The following is a 22,164-nucleotide window of genomic DNA, read 5'->3' on the forward strand; positions in this document are numbered from 1 at the left end:
ATGATGCTTGGACCCAGAGTTCAAATTTTATTAGAAGAGAACAAGAACTCCATTTACCATGAAGCCATGTGCCCAGAGGTAACTGTTGATTGGCAAGGGTAGACCAATCTTGGGAAGATGTGCTGGATAGTTCCGTTGGGTTCATGAACATGTGTAATAGAGAGAAATGCTTAAGGCAAGCTAAGCCAGGAACTTCATGGAAATAGTGGTGGCCAGAGGAAAACAGAGAAGTGCTTGAAAGATAGGCTACAGACCAAGACCATATGCAGGGGGGTAGTTATCAGTCCCACAGAGGGACCTGACCATTCTCTGACGTATTCAGACCAAGGTCCAGCAGTACTGCTTAGGCTGCTGATTCAGTGCCTGTGCCTCATCTGAGAGGTGAGTTCTGGAGGCATTTTAACGTCAAACTGTCATGGGGAAAAGGGGTAAAACTATTCATTTGGGAATGTGCATAAGACAAGTTTCATTTGCTTTACTTTTCATTTTTGTCCTGATGAAATTTTTTTTGTTTCATTGATATTCCTTGCCTAGGTCAGGCAGCTTGGTGAGCAACTTGAATACATAAACAAGATGGACTTAATTTCAGAAATTCCCTGTTTTCTAACTGGGTGGGGCAAAGGAAGCCAAACAGGGGGTCTGCTATTAAGACTACGCCCCATGATTTGAACCACAGGATATACAAGGTCTAAAGATGATTGGATGCCAGGTTACACTAAGATATGACACCCAGAAATTAATGATAGTGCTCCATATGTGGTCTGACCAGGGCAAAGTACAGTGGGACTGTCACATCCTTTGTTCTGTACACTTTCTTGGCACAAGCTGGTATAACATTAACTCTTTTAGTTTCCATATCATGCTGTTGATTTTTTTGAGCTGCTATGTCATTTTCACATGAGTAGGAGGATATGAATCAAAAACTTGATTACTTGAGAGCCCCACTAACCAAAATGAAAAACTAGGTCTATGTAGCAGAAATGAAGATTGAGAGTAGAATTTGTTAGTATAATTATAAAGCAAAACCAGAAAGTATGGATTATATTGAACATTACTCAAGCTTACTTGAAAGGACGATCTAGGAAGCTCACTGTGGGATAAGCATATTATTCTTTTTTATTGAGCTCTGACAGTGTACTTGTGTTGTACAAATATGAGATGAAGCTACAGTTTCTGCCCAATGGGCTTGCAATCTAAATTTTTAGAAAAACAAAACAATTAAAATAAATTATATGAGGAATAGGGGCCAGAATGGTAAAAAATTGACGCAGATTCCTCTCATTGATAGGATTATTGATAGAGGAATCCCTTCCTTTCATTTTCTTGTGTATTCCTATTTGCTCACTCCATAGCACAAATCTTATGATAATTTTACTTATCTGCTCAATTTTTCATATTTTATATTGGCCATAGAAAATGGGTGGTGAATGACAACTTTTTTTTCACCACCAATAAAACCATAACACTAGAGTATGTGTTGATGGAAATATACACAATAAGGTGATTGTTCTGTGCATAGGAAGAGATATGAAGTCCATACATATTTAACTTGGAAGTTAACAGAACTTGGGGAGATCAGGGAGAACTCCAGAACTAAACTAAAAGTTTAGGAAAATAACTTTTTTTCAAAGAAGAAAATAATAGAATGAGCTGGGCTTGTCCAATTGGAAGACCTTATGAAAGAGCCATAGCAGTCTGCATTAAAATCTATGAAAGAAAGCTATCAAAGATCAGTCAACCTCATGCCAGAAGGTAAAGTCAGATTTAAGTAACATTAACAAAAATTTTGTAAGGATGAACTAGGTATCAGAGTAGGAATCCTTAAAGCTAAGCTTAAAATCCTAACTGTGGTGATCTTCTGATTTCAGGTTATATTAAATACCTAGTGGTAGTGGCATATAGACCTTTGTGGGAGCTCAGTATTTGCAAATAGGCTCTTCTTTTTCCTCTACATGTGCCAAAGATAAAAAGTCACAAATGATTGTCTCAGCTTTGACAATGGCATTTGTCTAAAATCTATACATCTATTTTCTTCTTCTTCTTCTTTTTTTTTTTTTTGCAGGGCAATGAAGGTTAAATGCCCAGGGTCACACAGCTAGTAAATGTCAAGTGTCTGAGGTCGGATTTGAACTCATGTCCTCCTGAATCCAGGGCCAGTGCTCTATCCACTGCACCACCTAGATGCCCCCTATACATTTATTTTCAAAGTGTGACAAAAATTATCAGGATCAGTTGATAGGTACTGATAGGTACACAGTGAATGACAGAGATATGGGAAAACTGGTTTATTATGCTCAGAGCATAAGCATCACTGTATATCAAAATCAGCCCTGAGCTGCAGTTTTAAGCAATATTATATAGGTTTTGCTTATGTAAGTGGGATGAGTATAAATGAAATTTTACTGAAAGCAGAAAAGGAAGCTAATGATGTATACATCAAAGAACAGATTGTAGAAGGGAAGATCTATTAGGTAAAACACGAAACTAGTTGGAAAATAATAGACCTATAGATGATATTTCAAGCTGAAATTTTCGTTTTGTTTTTTTTTTTTTTTTAGTGAGGCAATTGGGGTTAAGTGACTTGCTCAGGGTCACACAGCTAGTAAGTGTTAAGTGTCCGAGGCCGGATTTGAACTCAGGTACTCCTGACTCCAGGGCCGGTGCTTTATCCACTGCGCCACCTAGCTGCCCCTCAAGCTGAAATTTTCAAAAAGACAGAGCAGAAACTAACCAGTTAACACTGGAGCTATAGTTGATGTCTCAGCTTGATTTTGTAGGCTCTGACTAGTTATGTGACCTGTTCATCTTAAGTAAATGGTGGTAATAAAGTTGAGCCATAAATTCTCTTACCTCAAAATCTATTTAATCTTTACCTTAGTGATAAGTTTATTCCCCACCTCCAATATGAGAGGTTAAAGGGAAAGCCTGAAACCATAACTTGAAGCTAAAACTGTTAGTTTGAAATTCAAACCATAAAGCACTTTTGGAAACTGTCTGTGAAAGCACAAAACTGTGGAATTGCTGCCCACAAAATGTACTGGGGTATGGGCATTTGTCACTTATTAGTTTTATTTCATTAGTGTTGACAGAACTCAATAATTCACAACTTGGGGGAGTGAATTACAAAATTGAATTGTGTATTTTTTAAATATTTCATTGGAATGTTGCCAAATTCTCACTTGACTTTGATTTGACTCATTTGAGTGATGCCTTAGAGTAGGTTTAGAAGTCATATGGAAAGCAGGACAGTCAAGAAAAGTCTTTCTCAAGGACTACCTTGAGAAGCAATGGGGTCCCTTTTTACTTATGTACAAGCAAAGTCTGGCTCATCACTTGTTATAGAGGGGGTTCCCTCTTGATTCTCTTGCTACCTGTCTGGCCACTCTTTCTTAGTCTTCTTTCCTGGATCATCAATGTCCCATCTCCTAACTGGGGTTCTACCCAAAACCAGTTTTTTTTTTTATTTTTCTTTTCACCCTTGCTCTTGGTGATCTCACCAGTTAAAATGAATTCAATTATCATCTCTATGTGAGTGACTGCAAGTTCTGTATATTTAGCCTAAGTCTCTCTCCTGAGCTGCAGTCTTTCATTACCAACTACCTGTTGGACAAGTCCAACTAGATATTGTATGAGTTTCTGAAACCAAACATGTAGTCTGGAAGGACATGGCCTGCCTGGTGTCCCTAATTTACCTGAACCTTCTCCAGCAGTTTGGGGTGGTCCCCTGGAACTGCTGACTACAATGCTACAACTCAGTCTCAAGGCCCTAGGGGTCACTCTGGTATAAAGGGAAACCATATGTCTCCTACTTATAACTAGCTACAAAGTCTCCAACATTGCTTTCCATTTAAATAGATCAACCAAGATGTTACCATTAAGAATTAATTATGAAACATTTACTAAACAGGAAGACAAAAGTGACAATAATCATACCATAACAGTGATTCTCAACTTCTTTGCTCTCAAGGACCCCTTTATACTCTTTTTTTTTTTTTAATTTTTTAGTGAGGCAATTGGGGTTAAGTGACTTGCCTAGGGTCACACAGCTAGTAAGTGTCAAGTGTCTGAGGCCGGATTTGAACTCAGGTCCTCCTGACTCCAGGGCCGGTGCTCTATCCACTGCACCACCTAGCTGCCCCCCCTTTATACTCTTAAAAACTATTGAGGATCCCCTCCCAAAGAGCTTTTGTTTATGTGGGTTATTGCTATCAATATTTACTGTATTAAAAATTAAAACATCTTAGTATTATTATGAGAATAGTTTTGACCTAGCAGACCCTCTGAAAGGGTCTTGGGACTCTGCCAGGAATCTCTTTTTTTCTCTTGAGAAATGCTGCTATAATATAACATTTATTCAATAGAAGGCAAAAGGAAGCATAATCAAAACAGAATAGTCTGTTTGTAAACCTGGATTACACTTGCCCACCAGTGTACATAATCTGTGTTGGAGGCAAGGGAGAACGAACACATATTTATAGGAACCTAGTAGTAAGACACGTGAAAAGGGAAACCCATGTTCCCAGAGCAGTTCATGACTCTGGAGCACAAGCCTGGATATCTATGATCTCTTTAGGGAACAATCTGCACCACACATCACCAGCTCCCCTTTTAAATCTCTCCGTTTCTGCTTTTGAACAAATCTGCCCTTCTGCTACTCTTTTTTGTTTTTTTTTTGCAGGGCAGTGAGGGTTAAGTGACTTGCCCAAGGTCACACAGCTAAGTGTTGTGTCTGAGGCTGGATTTGAACTCAGGTCCTCCCAAATCCAGGGCCGGTGCTCTATCCACTGCGCCACCTAGCTGCCCCCTCTGCTACTCTTTTTAAAAAAATTTTTAATCATAAAAATATTTTATTATTTTCCAGTTACATGTAAAGATAGCTTTCAACACTTGTTTTCATAGGATTTTTAGTTCCAAATTTCTCTCCCACCCTTTGTTCCCTCCTCCCTCCCCAAGATGGAAAGCAATATGATATAGGCTATGTATGTACAATCACATTAAACATATATTTCTGTAGTAGTCATGTTGTGAAGGAAGAATCAGAACACAAGGGAAAAACCTCAAAAAAGAAAAAAAAAACAGCAAAAAAGTAGAAACAGTATGGTTCAATCTGCATTCAGAATCCACAGTCCTTTTTACTGGATGTGGAGAACATTTTCTATTATGAGTACTTTGAAATTGTTTTGGATCATTGCACTGCTGAGAAGAGCCAAGTCTATCACAGTTGATCATCACACAATGTTGCTGTTACTGTGTACAATGTTCTCTTGGTTCTGCTCATCTCACTCCGCATCAGTTCATGTAAGTTCTTCCAGGTTTCTCTGAAATCCTCCTGCTCATCATTTCTTACAGCACCATAGTATTCCATTACATTCATATACCACAGCTTGTTTAGCCATTCCCCAGTTGGTGGGTATTCCATCAGTTTCCAGTTCTTTGCCACCACAGAGCTGCTATAAATATTTTTGTACATGTGGGTCCTTTTCCCTCTTCTAAGATCTCTTTGGGATACAGACTTAGTAGTGGTATTACTGGGTCAAAGGGTATCTCTGCTACTCTTAAGCTGCTGAAATGGAGTTGATCTTTGCTTTAGTGGTTTTAAGTCTAGGATTTTCAGAACTTTACAGGTATGTACCCTTGGCTAGATGCTGAAACATCATGACACTTTCAATCAAAAGCAATTTTTTTTAACCCTTGGCTCCCTTACTTCAAACTGTAGATAATCTTGGAAACTGTAACAACTTTCCCCTAGTCATCTTTTCACACAGGATGCTATTATAGTAAGGTTCTTGTAGCAAGGCTTTCCTCCAGTCAGATCATCAATTACAGAAGCTTTCCATCTCGAGTCAACTGGCCATAGCTATTTTCAGTTCACCTGAGCTCAACTCTCTTGTATTCAGTTGCCTTCTCTCATCTTCTCTTGGCTTCTCAGGCATAACCTTTCACTGACTCTCCTGCCTGAAATCAGGACCTCCTTATGAGTAGTCCAAACCATTATCTTCTTCCTTCACCCCACATAACTCTACCCTTCTCTACTTCCACTAAGGGCACCATCATCATTTCAACCTCCCTCATTTCCCATATCCAGTAACCAGTAAATTGTCAAGTTTTGCCAATTGCACCACCTTAGCAATTCACCACATATGAGGACTATTTCATGAAATGGTTTTCCTTCTTCCTGTCTTTTCCCCCAACAATCTATCCTTCACAGAGCCACCAAAGTGATATTCCCAAAGCATAGATCTGACCATGTCCTTCCCCTGCTCAAAAAGCTAGTTTCCCTGTTTCTAGTACAAAATGCAGGATTTTCTGATAGTTTCTAAACTGTCAAAGTTCAGAATTATACTAAGATTTTGGGGATACCCTCTATATATTTATCCATTTGGCGTGTAAAGACCTTTACTATTTGGCTCTAACTGATTTTTCTAGGCTTATTACACGTTATTTTTCTTCTAGTTCACTCCCTCCAGACAAACTATCCTCTTTGCAAAGGCAGTCCCCTACCCGCCTATAATGAACTCCTTCCTTATCTCTATCTCATAGAATCCTTAGATTTATTCAATGTACTGGTCAAAGAACTTTCTCCTTGAGGTCTGCCTAGAGCCTCCAGCTGTTAAATGCCTTTCCCCTCCAAAATTACCTTGTTTTAATTTTGTATTGATTTGTGTATGTATACCTGTTGTTTCCATAATAGAATATAAGCTCCTTAGAGTTTCATTTTTTTGTTTTGTTTTTTGTTTTGTTTTATTTATCTTTTTGCCAGGCAGTGAGGGTTAAGTGACTTGCTCAGGGTCACACAGCTAGTACGTGTCAAGTGTCTGAGACTGGATTTGAACTCAGGTTCCCCTGAATCCAGGGCCATTGCTTTATCCACTGTGCCACATAGTTGCCCCAAGTTTCATTTATTTTTGTCTTCATACCCTCAGTGCCTATGTATTCTTTGATTTGTAGGGTTTGTTGGTCTTTATAACATCAGTGCCCAGCATAGTACCTAAGTATTAAATGTTTGTTGAATGATGAGTTGACAGATCAGTTGATTCAGGGACAGGTTGTACTAGATGGCCTCAGAAGTTCCTTTGAATTTTGAGATTCTGTGATTCTATGAAAAAGGGAAGATGGATAGTATGATCCTAGGCCAAAAAGGCAAAATTTATGATTGGCATCCCTTACCTCTTAAAACTTACTACCCCATCCTCCCAATCATCTGCCCTGGACCCAATCGTATGGGGGCAGGTCTTCTCCACTGGAATACCTCTGCTTTTCCAGAATAGACTGAGACAAGATTTAAAGAATATTAAGAGATTATAGGCTGGGGGCAGCTAGGTGGCGCAGCACAGTGGATAGAGCACTGGCCCTGGAGTCAGGAGGACCCCAGTTCAAATCCGGCCTCAGACACCTAACACTTACTAGCTGTGTGACCCTAGGCAAGTCACTTAACCCCAATTGTCTCACACATGCAAAAAAAAAGACCCAAAAGCCAAAACAAACAAAAAACAAAACAAAACAAAACAAAAGAGATTATAGGCTGAATAAGACTTTAAATCGGAAGGTACCTTAAAGATCATATGGGCCAACCCCCTCTTTTTACAGATGAGGAAACTGAGTCCCAAAGGAAGAAGTAACTTGCCCCATTACATAACTTGTAAGAAGTCAGATCCTTTGATTACAAATCCACAGCCCTTCCTACTGTACTAAGTTACCTTTATCTTCTAGACCACATTGTTCATGTGGGGCATTAACACTACTAATCCTGGCCCAAACTAAATTGAAGTGTCATAAAGAAATATTTAACAAAATAAATAAGTCCTTATTCAGCCACGGACTAGTGGATCTCAGTTTCCATTTGAATTTGACACAACTGTTCTAGACCAACTCTTTGATTTTGATTTTTAATTTTTTTTGCGGGGCAATGAGGGTTAAGTGACTTGCCCAGGGTCACACTCAGGTCCTCCTGAATCCAGGGCAGGTGCTTTATCCACTGTGCCACCTAGCTGCCCCCTCAACTTTTTGATTTTATAGAGGGGGAAATTAGCTCCTAGATAAGAGGAAGTGATTTAATGAAGATCACACAAGCTTGCCATAGAGCTGAAACTAGAAGGATGCTGCTGCTCTCCCCATTCAATAACCAAGTTAAACATCCAGGACTTATCATTACCACCTTCTGACCTCACTGAAATTTACCTCTCCTATTGCATTGTTGATGGAGCTGGGAATTGCTACAGCTATTCTGGAAATCAATTTGGAATTATGAAAATAAAGGGAATTCAGTCTTTGCTCACATTATTCCATCTAAATAATGACCACCCTATTACAGACAGTAGTTTCCAACATTAACCTTTGGCAGTTTGGTGAGGGAATATATCTTATTTACTTAGTTTAATACACAGACTCAACTTCTAAGATACCAGTTCTAGACTCTGCAATCTAGTTTTCTCACTTTGCAACACAAAGAAATTGCCTCCATTTATGAATACATTGGCAAAGTAGCTTCTTATACAAAGGGCTGGATACATTTTTCTTAACACTTAAAAAAAAATAGGAGTTAGTACTGAGAAGTCTTCTTAAGGAGACCACCCTTGAGTTGCCCTAAAAAGGATTCTCTAAAAAGGTGACCTTTGAATACAACCTCTTGGTAATTTATGGTCTGAAATGTGTATAGTACTAAGAAAGTTTTGTCTCTTAAACCAGATGTCCTTCTAATATAAGTGCTCTCCTAGATATAGTTTTGATTGTACTGATAAAAGGGATTTGAATGATGGCCAAGTTTTACATCTCTTATATCTTAGAAAAACCTACCTAAGATCAAAACAAGGGATGGTTGATTTGACAACATCTAAAACTCTACCAGTTCTAGAAGCGTTTTTCCTTTCCCTCCTCCTCTCCCCATTTACACACCTAGCATAAGATAAACAGGGACCTCCAAACCACCCTTCCACCCCCATCCCATGGGAAATGCACATTTTATCTTTTATTGCTAGGCATTCTCATCCATTCTAGCCTCCCATTCTCTAATGGGGGATCTAGCTGAGAGTTAACAAAAGGAAGAGTGTAACTCTTTTTTTCCTTTTTTTTCCCCCTGGGGCAATGAGGGTTAAGTGACTTGCTCAGGGTCACACAGCTAGTAAGTGTCAAGTGTCTGAGGCTGAATTTGAACTCAGGTCCTCCTGAATACAAGGCCAGTGCTTTATCCACTGCGCCACCTAGCTGCCCCTGAGTGTAACTCTTAACATACTGAAAGGATAACTATAAAATGAGTAGTGACAACTTGTGACAGAGTTGTGATTTTTAAAACCCCAGAACTTGGGGTAGTCATATATGGAATGTGCACCATGATTGTCCTTTCTTTTCACGAATTCCACAAATCCCACAAAAAGTTCCAAAAGCCCTAGTCTGGGCCAAAGATTATCTTCTCTTCCAGACCGACCCAAATGATTTTTTTTTAACAAGAGAAGAAAAGGGATTTTGGATTCTTTGAGAGAACTACTTGGCTAGCTAAGATAGTTTTCTAAGACATTAAAGAGACCTTTGATAAGGGAGCAGTAGAATATTTCTTTCATACCTTATGTCAAGTTTAGATTTGATAGTTTTGTTCTTGGCCCTTTTTTAAAAATTAAAGAGTAATATGTTATTAAGATGATTTTCCTTTTGCCATCATTGGCAAGACAGAAGCACAAAGGAAAAAAAGGAGGGAGAGAAAAAGAGTGAGGGGAAAAGAGACACGGAGAGAAACACCGAGTTAATGTGTTGTACTGAAGTTCTTGTAAGTGTCCAATTTTTGAATATTCTCTTAACTCAGCTTGGTCCAATACAGGAGAAGAATACAGGCATGAGGTAGCTCTGACTTCTAAGGCACCTGGTTGAGTTGTTAAAGGGTCTTGTAACCTAGGTCCAGGACTGGACCTGGTGTCCAGTCTGAGGAGGATTGAAGATATGGCTTAACTAAAGTGAAATGTTTGTTAACTGGACAGTCAGCCAAGGCAAAGATTATATTTGAGTGACACAACAGAGTAGCAATATAGCTAGGAGATGCCAGAGTGGTAAGAGAATGGAATGAAATCTGGAGCCAGGCTGTGTAAAAGATCCCAACGAGGCAAGTCTGTTATACTCAATGAGCTGAGCTGGGCCTCATATTTTTATAGACATTCACCATTTAAAAAGCACTTCCCGGGGGCAGCTAGATGGCGCAGTGGATAGAGCACCGGCCCTGGAGTCAGGAGTACCTGAGTTCAAATCCGACCTCAGACACTTAATACTTAACTAGCTGTGTGACCCTGGGCAAGTCACTTAACACCAATTGCCTCACCAAAAAAAAAAAAAGCACTTCCCTCAAAACATTCCGGTTGGTTAGCTGACTTGTCCCTGGTCATCCAATTAATAAGAATTGAACTTGAGACTTAGATGCAGATTGCCTGCCCATCAATCCCTCTCCATCACAGTTTTTAAGGCAGAATGCTCACATTAGGTGTATCCACCTGATCTTTTTCCTAACAGGCAGCTAGCTACTGCAGGGGAGTCCATCTCTTTCCTTCATTTTTTGAGTTGGAGGACCAGAAAAGAGTGAATATTCTATTCCTAAAGGATTAGCCATAATAAGGAATTGTAGACCAAGGGAGCTGAGGCACCCTCTCCCACTATTGGCTTCAGTCCTGGGGCACCTGGCTTCTAGAGAGGGGGTGGTGTCAGGCTCTTTATACTGGGCTCCAAAAGAATTTAGAAATGTACTCTTTGTACAATGTAGATCAGTTATAGGACAGCTATTTATTTCTTCCACACAAAAGGAATATTAAAACAGAAAAGATTCATAAGCATGTGTTGATAAAGACTTCATTGGTGAAACAGTCACTCATAATTCCTGCTATATTCTCCCTTCTAGAAGATGGATGTTCAAAACATTAAAACATGAAACAGTGGAATTTCTGAACAGCCATTTCACCTTCACCTCAACTCTTCACTGTCTGAACAGCTCCCTCATATCATCTGCTAAATCATAGCATGTCTTGGGCTCAACTTCTTGGCAATAGTCATCTCTGTCAGGAAGTTATTTCATAAGTCACCTCCTGCTAGGCAACCAACCCACTGAGCTCATGAACTTCCATGGCAGTCACTAGATTTTAAAAGTCCGTCTATCACAATTATTGTTCAGTCATTTGTGCTCAGGAAAAGAAACTTAAAGCCAGAAATCTTTTAGGTACATTAGACCCAGTCTCAGGCTCACCTAGCCAGGATATGTGCTCAATTCCTCACTCCTTCTCTGGGAACCACACGAGAAAGGTTTGCTGAGCCCCCACAAACTTTGGAGATGGGAAAACCAGAGGGCTTCTTTAAAGGTCTGCTGCGTCTTCCTGGCTCCGTGGCCAGTCCTTTTTGATGCAGAAATCCATAATGGAGGGGAAGTACTCCAACTGCAAATGTCCTTTAGAAAGAAATTCTCACACTCTCTTTCTCTTATTCAGAAACCTCTCCTCCTTTAAGGCTCATTCAATCCAATTGCATTGCCCAGTCAAGATTCTGGATATCTGTTGTTTGTCCATCTCCTGGACATTATCCCTCCTTTTACAGTATGTTAGCTCGGTGTCTGGTTCATAGTCTCCTTCTCCACCTGAAAGCCTTCCCTCATATTAGGGGACTTCAGCATATATGTTGTTCCTCAAATGCCCTAATTTTCCAGTTCCTCTATCTGTTTAGTTTTTTTGTTTTGTTTTTTGTTTTTTGAGGGGGTGGGGTAATGAAGGTTAAGTGACTTGCCCAGGGTCACACATCTAATAAATGTCAAGTGTCTGAGGCCACATTTGAACTCAGGTCCTCCTGAATCCAGGGCTGGTGCTTTATCCACTGCACCACCTAGCTGCCCTATCTGTTCAGTTTTTGTGACCACTTCAGCCATACACAGAGATTGTCATACCCCAGATCTCTCCATCACCCACAACCATTCTGTTTCCATGTTCATGAATTCCAAAATTCCTTTATTTGACTATTCTCATGTTATTCCATCTCCCCTGTTTTACAATCTCTTGTGTGTGGATATATGTGAGTGTATATTATTGCAATAGCCTCCTAAATCAGGCTACCTGAATTCTCTTGCCTCAAGTCTCTCCCTACTCTGATACATTCTCCACCCAGGTGCCCAAGTGATTTTCCTAAGATGGAGGTCTTTTCATGTCACCATGTCACATCTTTCCTACTCAATAAACTCCAGTGATTTCTTATTTCTTCCAGAATCAAATGTGAAGCTTCCTATTTGGCATTTAAAGCCCTTCCCATCCCGGATCCTTTGTGCCTTCCTAGTCCTTTGTGCTCCAAAGTTCACTTTTACTGGTATATTTGTTGCTCCTCACACCAGACATTCCTGTCTCTACCTGTGAACTGGCTGTTCACAGTGCCTGGCCTGCTCTCTCACCTCAATTATTTATTTATTTATTTTTCTTTCTTTTTTTTTCCCCCCAGGGCAGTGATTGTTAAGTGACTTGCCCAGGGTCCCACAGCTAGTATCAAGTGTCTGAGGTCAGATTTGAACTCAGATCCTCCTGAATTCAGAGCCAGTGTTTTATCCACTGAGCCACTTAGCTGCCCCTCACCTCCACTTTATTTCCCTGGTTTCCTTCAAGGCTCAGCTCAAATCTCACCTTCTGGAGGAGGTCTTTCCAGGTCCTCTTGTGGTACTATTGCCTTCCCTCTGATATCACTACTCTATCTACACTGTATGAATCTTGTATGTACCTAGTTATCCTCTAATAAATAACATGAGCTCCTTGAGGGCAAAAAAAAGGTTGTTTTTTTCCTTTTCTTTTTATCCCCAGCACTTAACGCTGTGCCTGGGACAGAGTAAGCACTTGTTGAACATTGTAAAGACAAACAACTTTTATTCATTTATTTATTTTTAGCGAGGCAATTGGGGTTAAGTGACTTGCCCAGGGTCACACAGCTAGTAGTATTAAGTGTCTGAGGCCGGATTTGAACTCAGGTCCTCCTGACTCCAGGGCTGGTGCTCTATCTACTGTGCCATCTAGCTGCCCTGACAAACAACTTTGAAAGACATAAGCACTCAGATCAATGCAATGACCTACCACAATCCCATAGGACTGATAATGAAGAATGCTACTCATCTCCTAACAGAGAGGTGATGGGTGATGGATTCAAGATGCAGAATGGGACATAACATTTTTGGGTGTAGCCAGTACAGGAAGTTGTTTTGCTTGACTCTGTATTAGTTAGAAGGGTTTTTTTTTTTTTTCCTCTTTCCTTTTTTTTTTTTTTTTGGCATTTTTCATGCAAGTACCCTGAGAAAGAAAATCAATGCTTGTTCATTTTCCAAATATTTTAAAGTAAATGTTGATTGACTAAAAAACGCATTCTCCAAAAGAATTGTCTCCATCACGGAAGGAAAATGCAAACTGTGTGTTATATTACAAGGCAGTACTTTACAGGCTGTCAGAACAAATGATTAACTTAGAATGAGGGGTATGGTACCCATCAGGGATAGATGGGTATGCCAAATAAAGCATGCCTGTGCAAGAAGCATTGGTGGTGCATGGCAATCTTAAAGGAGATCAGGACAGAGGAAAATGTCCCTTTTCAGGGGATCGCTCTCAAAGGAACTCTTTTGGCAGGCCTTTCCTTATGCAAACATCCAACAGATGTTTTTTCTAGAACTAAGGGGACAGAGATCCAAGGAGAAGACTGACACAAAAAAAGATTCCTAAGCAGAATGTTTTTTTTTTAAAGTATTTACTTCAGAGAAAAAGTACTCGTATGATATCCCCATATCATCATGGTCGGGTATGATGCTGTGATCAGTGTGTGTTTATATGTGTATATATATATATATATATATGTGTGTGTATGTATGTGTGTGTATGTATATATATATATACATATATACGTATATATACATATATATATACATACACACACATATAAATTGTGGATCTAGTGGTGAGCTCCATCTGTTTTATGTACCACCCAACACCAGAGGGTGCTCTGGAGTAACTGCCAAGCTTCCTGTGTGTCACTGGTTCTCAGAGCTTCTGGCTTCCACTTAGCCCTTGACACTATCCCTGGCTGGGTTGTGTCAATATTTTTTTGTCTATCTAGCCTAAGATGTTGGTTGACAGAAGAAAAAAAAAAACAGCTACCATTTACTGTCGGAATTCCTTCAAAAGCAAATGGAATTGGGAGTGGGGAATGCTGAGCAAACTACTCCCACCCAATTGCCATTTTCTCTCTTCCCCTCCCCCCCCAACCTCCTTGAGAAATCCACATTAGTAGGCAAAAAGTGTTTCTTGGGCACACCCTCTATACCTGGAATATGGACTTCTGGATTGGCTAGCCTACTCATTAAATCAGTGAAAAAAATCAATCTCACTACTGATTGAATTTTTCACTTTTTAAATAACCATGATAGAATAAAATATCTTGGAACCACTATCCCCTTGGAGAAACTTTGCAAAACCTTCTCTTGTGGCTTTGAGGTTTTAAAACGTTTTCTTCACAACAGCACTTTGAGATACATATTATTATTTCTGTTTTATAGATGAGGCAATTGAGGCATAGCTTAAGTAACTTGTCTAGGATCATTTAGTTAGTAAATGCCTGTGCCAGGACTTCTGGCTCTAACACTGTAGCCCACACATGTCACTACAAATAAATTTGTTTTCAGATATCACTGAGAGATGACTCAGAACACAATCTTTTATTTAACCCAAGTCCAATCTTCCCATAATTTATTAGAGTTTGAATGCACTTTAATGGCTATCTAATATAACTCATATTTTTTTCTTATTTAATAGTATTTTATTTTTCCAATTAATTTACACGTAATTTAAAAATTTACAATTTTTGACATTAATTTTTTTTTTTGTGAAGCAATTGGGGTTAAGTGACTTGCCCAGGGTCACACAGTGTTAAGTGTCTGAGACCGGATTTGAACTCAGGTACTCCTGACTCCAGGGCTGGTGCTTTATCCACTATGCCACCTAGCTGCCCTAACATTCATTTTTAAAAAGATTTTGAATTCCAATTTTTTCTCCCTCCTACTCCTCCCCAGCTCCCTCAGATGGCAAGCAATCTGATATAGGTTGTACATATGCAGTCGTATAAAACTTTTCCTCATTAGTCATGTACAACTCATAATTAAACATAATATAACATCCCCTCAGGTAGTCATTTGTGTTTGATTGAAGACCACCAATGAAGTCTTTACCCAATACCTATCAAACTGGCTATCTAAGACTAAGTTTCAAAATCTGTTCCTTTATGAAGCAATAAAATACTCAGGGTCTTAAGTATGCTGTTACATGATTACTTAGTGTAATGAGCCTAACTACCTCCAATGTTTCTCTCTTTCTTTTTTTTTTTTTAGTGAGGCAATTGGGGTTAAGTGACTTGCCCAGGGTCACACAGCTAGTAAGTGTTAAGTGTCTGAGGCTGGACTTGAACTCAGGTACTCCTGACTCCAGGGCCGGTGCTCTATCCACTGCGCCACCTAGCTGCCCCTACCTCCAATGTTTCTAAAGGTGTGCTCCTGAACTCTTCCCCTGGGGTAGAGTCACTTAGAAAATGTGTCTTTTGGCTCTAAATCTCTGATTCTCTATGATCCTATGGTGGGCAATGACCCAGTGGACAATAAGTGGCCAGAGTATCTAGGAACTCATACCTTATTAAGGAGCCATTACCATGGAGGAGAACCACTGTCTCATTAGTGAGGCAATGAAGACAATGTCTGGACAAACCAACTACAACTTTCTCCCCTGAGCTTCATACAGTTAGATCTGAAGACTTCTGGAGGGGCAGGCTGATTCTATGCCTCTATGTCTCTCTACATAGCCCCTCATCTGAGGGCCTGAGCCTAATTCAGATTATTCATCTCTGAAGTTTCTTATAAATTATTCCTAGCTGGGCCCTGTTTAAGTCAATTCCAACCTGCCACACCAACCTGGTTTACTATTTTTATAGCTCTAATTAATAGACATTTTTCTTTGCCTCAAGCCTAAAAGTCTGTCTGCAACTTCCATCCATTGCTTCTAGTTCTGCTGTCTGGAGCCAAGTAGAACAAACTCTTCCAAAATTCCAGCTCTTCAAATACTTAAAGAGAATTAATGTCTTCCCTTAATGCTTTTCATCTCTGCTAAACAGCCCAAGTAACCTGTATCTTCATATGGTTACCCTACTCTGAAATTTGGTGCTTATTAATATCCTTCTTAAAATATGGTGACAAAAACTGAGCATAATGCCTCAAAATGTGGTTGAACAGAGCAGAATACTGCAGAAGAAAAAGTCCTTATTTCTAATACTATGCCTTTCTTAATGCAACCAAAATTTAGCTTTACTAGTTGCTATATCACACTTGATGCATTTTGAGTTTATTCCAAAATACTATCTAGCCATGCCTCTCTCTTGTGAAGCTAATTATTTGAATTAATTAAATTTCATCTTCATTCATATTAGGTTCAATATTCTAGCATGTTAAAACCCCATGGCATGGTTTCATATTTATTCATAGTGACTTTATTTCCATTTTCTATCTATGTCTTTTCTTGGCAGCCTCTCTCACAAGTCTCTTTCAACTTTTCAAAACTAGGCCTTCCCCCCCAAATATTAGAATTTGACTTGTGTCTGGTCTCCTCAGAAAGGAAAATGGCTTTCAGCTCCCACTCAGGTTAAAAGATATCAGCTATAGGGGGGCAACTAGGTGGCACAGTGAATGGAGCACTGGCCCTGGAGTCAAGAGGACCTGAGTTCAAATAAGGCCTCAGACACTTGACACTTATTAGCTGCGTGACCCTGGGCAAGTTACTTAACCCCAATTGTTTCACACATACACTCAAAAAAGGTATCAGCTATAGGATAGGTTTTATTAACTTAACAAAAACTCAAACCTGAGCCCATAAATAATCAAGACAACTGTCCTGTCCTATACAATAGCTCTTTCCCTTACAGGATCATATCCAATCTTCTAATCTATCTTGGGGTACCAGCCCCACTCTAAGAAGCAAGTACTAGAGTTCAATAGAAAGTCAGTTACTCTTCTCTAGACCTACACAGTCCAAGTAACTCAAGAGTATCATTGAAGGGCAAGGTTCATGTTTTCTCTTTTATGTTGTGGCTTCTTTTTCCTCAACTCTGACACTTGTTTGGTTCAGGAACTCCTTCACATAGTCTAGAAACTCAGAAATTCTTCTGATCGATGGAGTAACTCCTCAGGTTGGTACAAGAACCATATGGTTGCCTGGAGGGGGTGTATAGGTTCCCTTTAGAACAAAGCTTTGAGGAGCAGCTAGGTGGCACAGTGGATAAAGCACCGGCCCTGGATTCAGGAGGACCTGAGCTCCAATCCAGCCTCAGACACTTGACACTTACTAGCTGTGTGACCCTGGGCAAGTCACTTAACCCCAATTGTCTCACCAAAACAACAACAACAACAACAACAAAGCCCTGTTTTAGTCCATGTGGGTATGCAGTTTTTCTCCTCTGTTGTCTCAACTTCCTCTTTTTTTCTTTAAAAGTCCAGTCCCAAAGCAAAGCTCTAGTGTATGAGCCAGGACACAAGTCAATCAATGAGGGGGCAATGAAGGTTAAGTGACTTGCTCAGGATCACACAGCTAGTCAATATCAAATGTCTGAGTCTAGATTTGAACTCAGGTCCTCCTGAATCCAGGGCCAGTGCTCTATCCACTGCGCCACCTAGCTGCCCCCAGTTTGTTTTATCCTTTAGCCACTTGGCTGAGCACCACCTCACTCGATTTACCCAGGGCTGCTCAGGAAAAGATATTTTCCAGGTTTGCTTCATGTCAATAATGTCCACTTGTTTTAAATAGGAAAGGCATACTTCTTGTAAAGATAGAAAATTTGGCTATTGTTCAAGCACCTTTAAAAAATTCAATGAAACCTCTTACAGCAGTAGCCACAGCTAGCCTTCCTTCCTTTTCATAGCTTCCTTCAATCAGGGTTTATTATTATTATAACTTTCATGAATCTGGTATTACCTCATTATAATAGCATGAGCTTATTGTTTAAAAGTTTAATAAACTATTGTTAAATTTCCTGGAGATATGAGTGTCTGAGATTACCATTTTCTGAACTGTGACCAAAATCTGATAGTTTCTCCAGGTGTTTAAGCTACGTAACTAATTCTTCATCTGTCTGACATCACTGAGAAATGCAGAATGGTTCTACAATGGATTTTCCAGATCACTAAGGTTTTCTGCTTCAAGTAGAAAAATTTGTAATATCAAATACCATTTGTAAATCTTTTTTTCTTTTCTTTTTTTGGGGGGAGGGGAGATAGGGCAGTGAGGGTTAAGTGACTTGCCCAGGGTCACACTGCTAGTAAGTGTCACGGGTCTGAGGCTGGATTTGAACTCAGGTCCTCCTGAATCCAGGGCTGGTGCTCTATCCACTGTGCCACCTAGCTTCCCCCTATAAATCTTTCTAAATGAATTTTTGTGGTATGAGCATGAGACTCAAAGTCAGAAGAACTGAGTTTATATCTCACTTATGACATTTTCTAGCCATGTGACCTTGAGTAAATGTCTTCATTTCTGAAAAGCCTCATCTGTAAAACTTGCTACTTCACAGTGCCACCCACCTACCCAACTCCAGTTCTGTGACAAAATCAATTCTGACATTTTTCTTATTTGGGGAATGTCCATCTGTTCACTAATGGACTGACTAACCATTCCTTTTTTTTTTTTTTTCCTTTTGGTGAGGCAATTGGGGTTAAGTGACTTGCCCAGGGTCACACAGCTAGTAAGTGTTAAGTGTCTGATGCCGGAATTGAACTCAGGTACTCTTGACTCCAGGGCCGGTGCTCTATCCACTGCGCCACCTAGCTGCTCCCCTCTTTGGTAAACTCAATGAGAAAACCATCTTTACCAGATCTCTCCTCATCTTCTTCTCTCATTCTTTTGTAAACATTCTACAGTCTAGTCAGTCCCCAGCCTCATCATTTAATTGAAACTCTTCTCCCCACAGTTACCAATGATCTTTTAATTGCCAAATCCAACGAACTTTTCTCGATCTCCATCTTCCATGACCTTTCTGCGGCCTTTGACAGTGTTGGTCATCTGGATGCTCTCTCTTTTCTGTTTTTTTGTGACAATACTCTCTGCTGGTTCCCCTCTTCCCTGTCTGACAGCTCCTCTTAGACTTCTTTGTTGGATCTTCAGGTTGTGCCCATTCTTTTCACAAGAAGTGTCCTTAGTGCATTTGTCAGAAACATACAGAATTCCTTGAAAACTGTAAAAACAGAGGTAACTTTGCCCGAGGACTCTTTGATTGATATCAAGTAAAACAGAAATCAGTGATATATGCCCCCCAAAGTTCTTAGCCGCTATCACTACCCCTTCTCCACAGAGGCTGTTCCCTGTTCAATGATGCCATTGTTGTGATTCTACCTACTTCTGAAAGTCCCCCCACACCAATTCTAATTCATTATTTCTATCTTCCTGTGGGCTGAAAAACCAAATAATCAAAATTATTTAGAATTTTATGAGACACAACAATACTTTTTGTGGTTGCAGAAAAGTTGGAAAAAAGTAGGTACCTACTGACTGGGGAATGACTGGACAAATTGTGGTATTGGAATATAGTGGAATACTATTTGAACTATAAAATTGATGAATACTGGAAATTCAGAGAAACATGAGAAAACTTGTATGAACTGAGAAGAGTGAAGTAAGAAGAACCAGGACAATGAACAACAAACAAATAACACTAAAAAGCAGCCAAACTTTGTTAAATTGTAATAATTAATCTTAATTCCACAGAACTGATGATGAAACACACCTCCTTTACCTCTAGTAAGAGAGGTAGGAGGACTATGCATCCAGAATGTTACATATGCTTTCAGACCAGGTTGCTGAGTTGGCATTGGTTAGTTTTTATTTGTTATAAAGGAGTGCTTAAAGGGGAAAGGGAGGATAGAGATTTTCATCTGCTATAATTCTAAATCAAAAAGTATCAATAAAACAACCCCTCCACAAATTATATGTCAGTCAGACCCTAAGTCAGAGCCTAGAAGGATTCCACTCTCTCATCTTCAGTCTCTCCCTTTTAGCCTATAGACATACTTGGATCACTCTAATCCTAAAACAAACAAAACCTTTCTCTTGATCCTGACACTCCTTAAAATTATTACCTATGTCTCTTCTCCCCCTTCACTGCTAAACTCTTAGAAAGAGCTGTTGCACTCACTGCCTCCTTACCACTACTGTCTTATTGACTCTACAATCTGGTTTCGATGCCCAACATTCCAATGGCATGGTTCTCCCTCCCAAATCACCAACTAATAACCTCTTTGTTGCCAAATCCAAAGGTCTTTACTTAAGTCTTCATTCTCCACAACCTTTCTGCAAGGTTTGATGCTTTTCGTTTTCCTTTATAATTCCCTTCATTGGCTCTTATGACAGTTCTCCTCAATCTCCTTTCCTGATCCATCTTCCTACTGTCCTGTCCTAAGTCCTCTTCTTTATCTTTCTTTTTTTAAAAGTTTTATTGATATTTCGTATTTCTTATATCACCATAATATCCCATATATCCCTGTTCCTCTCTCTCCTAAAGAGTCAGCTCATATGGTAAATAGTATTTTTTTAGAGAAGGGGAAAAATCAGCACAAGCAATTAAAAAAAATCTGAAAGTATGTACAATATGTAACACCTGTGGACATCCTACCTCCATTAAGAGATAGATTGAGAGTTTCTTCTCCTGTCTCTTCATTTGTGTCACTCTTGATCTTTATAATTTCGTAACACTTATTCTTGATTTTTTTGATATGTCGTTCTTTCCATTTATAATGTTGTAGTTACTGTGCATATTGTTTTCTTGGCTCTGCTTACTTCACTCCACATCAGTTCTTACAGATCTTTCCATTCTTCTCTGTAGTCTTCACATATATCATTTGTTATAGTAAAGTAATATTTCATTACATTCATGTAACACAATTTGTTTAACCATTTTTCAATTAATGGGCATTTATTTTGTTTCCACTTTTTAGCTAATCACAATTGTTTTAAATACTGTGGGGTATATAGGGATGTTTTTTCTTATTGATGGCTTCCTTGGGGCATAAGTTTAGTAATACAGTCTCTGATTCAAAGAGTATGGACATTTTAGTCACTTTATTTGCATAATACCAAATTGCTTTCCAAAATGTTTTTCATTTTTTTCTATTTTCCAGCTCCACCAACATCCCTCCAACATTGACTCTTGCCATTTTTGTTCACTTTTGCCAATTTTCAGGGTGTGAGGTAAAACTTCAGGGTTGTTTTGATTTGATTTCTCTTATTATTAGCGATTTGGAGCACTTTTCCCATGTGGTTGTGAATACTTTGCAGCTTTTTTGAGAACTGTTCATATCCTTTGTCAATTTATCTCTTGTGGAATAGCTATTAATATTATATACATATATTAATTATTTATGTATCTTAGATATCAAACTCTTACCAGAGAAATTTGATACAAAGGTGTTTTTTCCCCATTAAACCTCTTCCTTTTTTTATCCTAGATGCCTTAATGTTGTCTATGCAGAAGCTTTTTAGTTCAAAGTAATAAAAGTTCTCTATCTCTTGTTTAGTCAAAAATACTTCTCTTAGCTATAGCTGTGGGAGATATATGATTTGTTTCTTTTCTAATTTTTTATAGTATGATCTTTAATCTTAAAATGACCCATAGTAATTTTTCCATCCTCCCAGTTTTAGTTTGTGTATATATTTGTTTCTAAAATGTATTTCTTATAAGCAACAAAGTATAGGGTTTTATTTTCTTATCTAATCTGTCACTCTTTTTCATTCTGTTGGATTGTTTAATCCATTCACATTTAAAGCTATAAGAACTAGGTTTATATTTTCTTTCATCTGTCTCTAAAAATTGTTCTAAGTTATAATATTTTCCTCTTCAGCTATAAACACAATATTATATTCCTTCAGTTACTGTAATCTTTTTATTTTTTGGTGGGGCCAATGAGGGTTAAATGACTTGGCCAGGGTCACACAGCTAGTAAGCGTCAAGTGTCTGAGGCTGGATTTGAACTCAGGTCCTCCTGAATCCAGGGTCAGTTCTTCATTCACTGCACCACCTAGCTGCCCCTACTGTAATCTTTTTTAAAAGTGACCCTGTTGTTACTAGCTCTCTTTCCCTTCCCCTTGTTCCTCCTCATTTGTGCCCTTTTTCCCT

At 39.1% G+C, this 22,164-nt stretch overlaps 1 long non-coding RNA gene across 1 annotated transcript in view; it reads left to right on the top strand.

Annotated features, from left to right (window-relative positions):
• Positions 1-319: 319 nt before the first annotated feature.
• Positions 320-22,164, top strand: part of LOC122748503 — a 119,321-nt gene continuing 97,476 nt past the window's right edge. Inside the window, exon 1 of the long non-coding RNA XR_006355612.1 lies at positions 320-381. This is a non-coding gene — a long non-coding RNA (uncharacterized LOC122748503). The remainder of the gene's footprint in view (positions 382-22,164) is intronic.

Source organism: Dromiciops gliroides, chromosome 3 (genome assembly GCF_019393635.1).
Source record: "Dromiciops gliroides isolate mDroGli1 chromosome 3, mDroGli1.pri, whole genome shotgun sequence".
Classification (NCBI taxonomy): Eukaryota; Metazoa; Chordata; class Mammalia; order Microbiotheria; family Microbiotheriidae; genus Dromiciops; species Dromiciops gliroides.